Here is a 4,792-nt window from a genome sequence, read left to right as displayed (position 1 = left end):
CTGCATCCACAGAGAAGAGGCACAGTAAATTTTCTGAGAACATATGATGGCCAGGATTAAACGTTCAGTTTAATCCTCACGGCAACCCTGTGCGTGGCTACTCTCCCCCCATCACATAGATATGGAAACAGAGGCTCAGAAGGGTAAATCCTGCAGAGTCATAGCTATACAAATGGCTGAAACGAGATGGGAAATGGAGTCAGGGACCTGCCAGGAGGTATGGAGCACAGCATGGGACTCTAGGCCTGCTCAGGGGTGAGTGGAGTGTCAGTTGGCCAGGAGTAAGGGCAGCTACTTCGGCACACTGACCAAGGCACACAGGGAGGAAGCTGGGAGTGGATCATGCTGTGAGGGACACCTAGACACTCAAGAGCTTGCAGACTACCAGCGACCTTGAGCGACCAGAAAAGGCCAGCCCCGTCTGCTGCTGGGTGAGGCCAAGGAGCCTAACTGATAAAGTCAGCCAGACCTGGCGGAAGGACCCCAAACCAATCACTTCCTTTTTTGAGCCTCAATTTCTCCATCTGTAGAATGGGAGCCTTCATCTTATAGGGTTCTTATGAGGATTGAATGAAGTAAGGTCTATAAAGCGCTTAGCACAACCTGGCACAGAGCAAAGCGTGACCACTAGTTTTTATAATGCTAAAAACTAAGCTCCTGTTGTATGCCCAGGCATAGGTAAGACCAATTCTGTATGTTTTTTCAAATGCTAGTTACTCCTCTGTGGTATATTAGGAGCCTCTTTCTTCTCATATCCAGAAATGGCCAGGCCTAACCCTGAGCTTCCACTGCCCACATTCTCATTTTTGTCCCAGCGTCATGCTGTTTTGAGTTGTGGTGTTTTAAAGTCTGTTTTAATAACATGTAAACCCGGCTCCCTTCATTGTTCATTCTTGTAGACTATTTAATATTTGAAAATGTCGAAGCAGATGGTAGATTAGAATGGAGCATGGAAAGACCCCAGACTCCAGATTCCGAGTCACGCAGACGAGTGTGTTGGCCCCAGCTCTGCATCTAACAGGCTGTGGGAGGCGCGAATGGGACTCCTCGCTATTGAAACCACCTCCGTCAGCCTCAGTTTTCTCATCTTTCAATGGGGCCACGTCTCAGCCATGTGTCACGAGCCGTTGACAGCATCTGTAGTTGTTCCTTGGTCTTTGGTTATAACTATTCAGAGATGTGACCTAATTCTCCATCCGGGAAAGGATTTTAACGTCTACCCCTACAACTTGGACCAGTTTTGGAAATCTTGCTCTCAGAAATTACGCATATGTGATGTTGAGTGTGGCCTTTGGTGCATTTTTAGTGGTGGTGGTGGTGATGGTAGCTTGTCGCTGGCATTTCTTTGTCTTGCATATCTTCGAACCAATTTTTGTTTGTAGAAATGCAGCTCATTGATTATTTCAAATGCATCTCTTGCATCCATTGATATTAGTTGACTCAGTTGCTTTTGTTGACATACAGTCATAGCAACAGCTGTAGTTATTGTCTTCATTTCTGGTGTCTGTTCTTCCTATTTCTTTGTTGTGTCCTGTTCATTTCCCCCAAACCCTAAACATTGCAGTGATTCTAAGTCAGGCATCCTTGTTTTGCTCCTGATTTTCAAGTGTATCTCTCTAGTATTTCTCCAATAATTATAATATTAATACCAGCTCTTATTTTAGAATCCTCTTCAGCCTGTTAAAAAAATTATTTTTGCATTCCCTTTATTAAATTTGTCTTCGGAGGTGGTAGTGAATTTTTTCACATGCCTTTTTGGTCCTTTTTAAATGATCATATGATTTTTTTCATAAGCTATTGATGGGGTGGATTCTATTATTAGATTCTCTTCGATTGAACAATCCTTAGCTTCCTGCGATAAACCCTAATTGGTGCATTATTCTTTTATCACATTGCTGAATCCTGTCACTAGCTGAGCATTTTATCTCTGTCTTAATCGGGAATTGAGAATTGATGTTAGTGTGGGAATTAATTGTAGGTGGTTTTGAATATTTTCTGTGTGTGAATCAGTTTTTCTAACATAATTATTTTTCTATTCAAAAATAGAAAGAATTTATAAGGCTCGGGTTGAGGTACAAAACGGGCTGGGATTATTTTTGATAGTTATTTTAAGGTCAGTCCTAGTTTTAGTTAAGTTTTTTACTTTGTCCATTTTGGTATAGTTTAAAACAAAATTATAATAGCCACGATCAGTTTTATGATTCATTATGCATAATATGTTATGCTTTTTTAAAAAATCTAAAATATTAACACAAAACAGGCACTGAATATAGATTAAGTTCAATAAAACATCTGTTATAGCTCAATTCTTGTTTTGGTTTTCGTCCTATTTTGTTACATTTTAAAAACGTATATTTGGCAGTTTTGCCTGTTTTAATTAGTTGTTTCTAATAAGCAGACCTTTACACATTTACATTTCATGATACATTTTCTACTGTATTTATAGTTTTTATCATTATTATTGTCTCTCTCCTAGCTCCTTAGGTTTGTGGTTGTTGATCTTCTTTTTCACGTGTTAAATAGAATGCTTAAATTTTTTGATAATCAGGTCTGAAGTTTTACTTTTGGTTATTTTCACTGCAGTCATAGATTTTAATAGGCAGTATTTTCTCTCACAGTATTCTCTAATAGCCTATGTCGTCATTCATTTCTCATTTCATGGTGTTCAGATGAAACCAAATGACTGATAAGGTTTCAACTGTTTTTTTAATGTGTTGTGATTTCTCCATTACATATTATTTAATTTGTTTTTACAATTATCTCATGGATGCTTGAGAAGATATGGATCATACTTTCAGAAAGTAAAATTTGAAAATAGCTATCCTTTCTTTGGTATGGACTCTGTGCTGTTACAACTTTGTAAAAAGGTAAAATCGTGTCTTTTATATAAAACGTATAAAAATACAAAATGCACACAGAGCAAAGATCTTACTTAACTAATTCATTAATGTGAGAACAGTAAGATGTTACAACTGCCTCAAAGGAAACTTTAAGGAACACACGCCATGTATATAGGCAACCAGGAATCCTGAAATGAATTTGTGAGTAAATGCAAAATTGGTCACTGTCCACAGGGCAGCAGTCAGTTGCATTCCGCCAGGGAAAATTCATATACATTTCTCTGGATGAGGATTATTTGCATTATCATTTATTTTTCTATCTTAGAGTTTTAAAAGTAGGTCCAACGCAAGGAAAGACCTATATAAACCAGAAAGGTATACTAGACAAGAAACCCAGTGATTATTTTTGCCCATTTTAAAGATTTTCATGTTTTTTTCCTGGCAATGCCTTTTGCATCCCTATTTATTATTACGTCCTGGTGCCCACTGTCCTTTGAGACAATGATGAGCTAATTTCTCACACTAAATTGTTTTGTCATTTAACCTTTACATCTTTATGTTTTTTTCTTTCCATATTTTTAGCCCTGTTTGCTACCTATAGAATATTTTTATTATATAAACAGTACATATTCAATATGCAATATTTAGGAAGTAGAGAAAAGTATAAAGAAAAATTTGAAATCACTTCTAATTCCCACTATCCCTAAATATTAACATTTTAGTTTATTACCTTTCTTTCCATCTGTATTTCTTTAAAATATTTAATATCGTCCTGTGTACAAAAGTTTGCCTGAACCACTAAGATTTCAAGAAACACTTTTCCCATGTTCTTAAAACTGTTCAGATATTCTTATTTAAATTTACTTACTATTCCTCTGTTGTTGGTCATATTAGATTATTTCCAGGTTTTTGCTATTATGAATAATGTTAGGACATAAATATTTGTCCACATTTTGCATTATTTCTTAAGGATAGATGATCAAAAGTGGAGAACTACTGGGTCAAAGAGTATGAGCCGTGTAAGGCTCTTGTTATAAGGCAAAATTGCTTTCTAAAGTGGCTGTAGCCATCTGAACCCCCATAGTCATGTTTAGCAACATCCTCTCCCACGGCACGAAGATTTAATAATGTTCTGTCCTTATTATACATCATGCCTTTTGTCATTATATTCTTATCCTTCTTGTGTAATACTTTCTCATTGATACTCTACCTTGATAGTGATATTGCAACTTATCTTGTTCATTCGATCAAATTTGGTTGCAGAATCTTTCATACTTTGTAAGTCCTTTGGTGCTGCTTTGGCTTCGATGTGCATCTCTACCTGGATCTCATTTAATCAAATCTAGGTCGGTGTCTTTACATGGGGGAATTTAGGCTGCTTTTCTTTATTGTTATGATCTATCTGGTTTGACCTCTGTCATTATTTGTGCTTCTCACATTTTTATGCTTCTTTGTCTCTTTGACATTTTATCTTCTGATGGTTTCTTTTGCTTACAGCATTGATTATGATTTAAAAGGTAAACATTCTAGTTTTCGTTTCACTAGTGACTTCTAAAACATACACTGTTAATGTTCATAATCCTGTTTTTAGATTAGCTAATAAAAACACTTCCTATTTCTCCCCCTCCCTTTTTTTGGGGGGGAGGGTGGAGGGAATTATAGGAATTTTTAGATTTTTGGCTATTTTTCCCATACTCTCACACTCTTTATTGACTTCACCCAGTGTAATTGAAATTTAATGGTTAGTGATTAATATTTTTAATTCTTGACTCCTGTAACCTTAATGCTTAATCTGGATGATCACCATTACTTCACAACTTCCCTATTCAAGAATTCTCTCTGACTCAACCCTAGGTGATTTGGGAGAAATTCCTAGGCATTCTTTGCAGTAAAGGTGCTCATCTGGTAAAATTTCATAGATTCGAAGATTTCTGAATACCTCCCTATTATTC

At 36.6% G+C, this 4,792-nt stretch overlaps 1 protein-coding gene across 1 annotated transcript in view; it reads left to right on the top strand.

The window, feature by feature from the left end:
- Positions 1-4,792, top strand: part of NECAB2 (N-terminal EF-hand calcium binding protein 2) — a 30,860-nt gene that overhangs the window by 10,945 nt on the left and 15,123 nt on the right. The window lies entirely within an intron of this gene.

The sequence above is a fragment of the Pteropus vampyrus genome, unplaced genomic scaffold (assembly GCF_000151845.1).
Source record: "Pteropus vampyrus isolate Shadow unplaced genomic scaffold, Pvam_2.0 Scaffold711, whole genome shotgun sequence".
NCBI classification, from domain to species: domain Eukaryota; kingdom Metazoa; phylum Chordata; class Mammalia; order Chiroptera; family Pteropodidae; genus Pteropus; species Pteropus vampyrus.
Note: the sequence above shows the minus strand (reverse complement) of the source record. Positions and strands in the feature narration are given on the sequence as shown.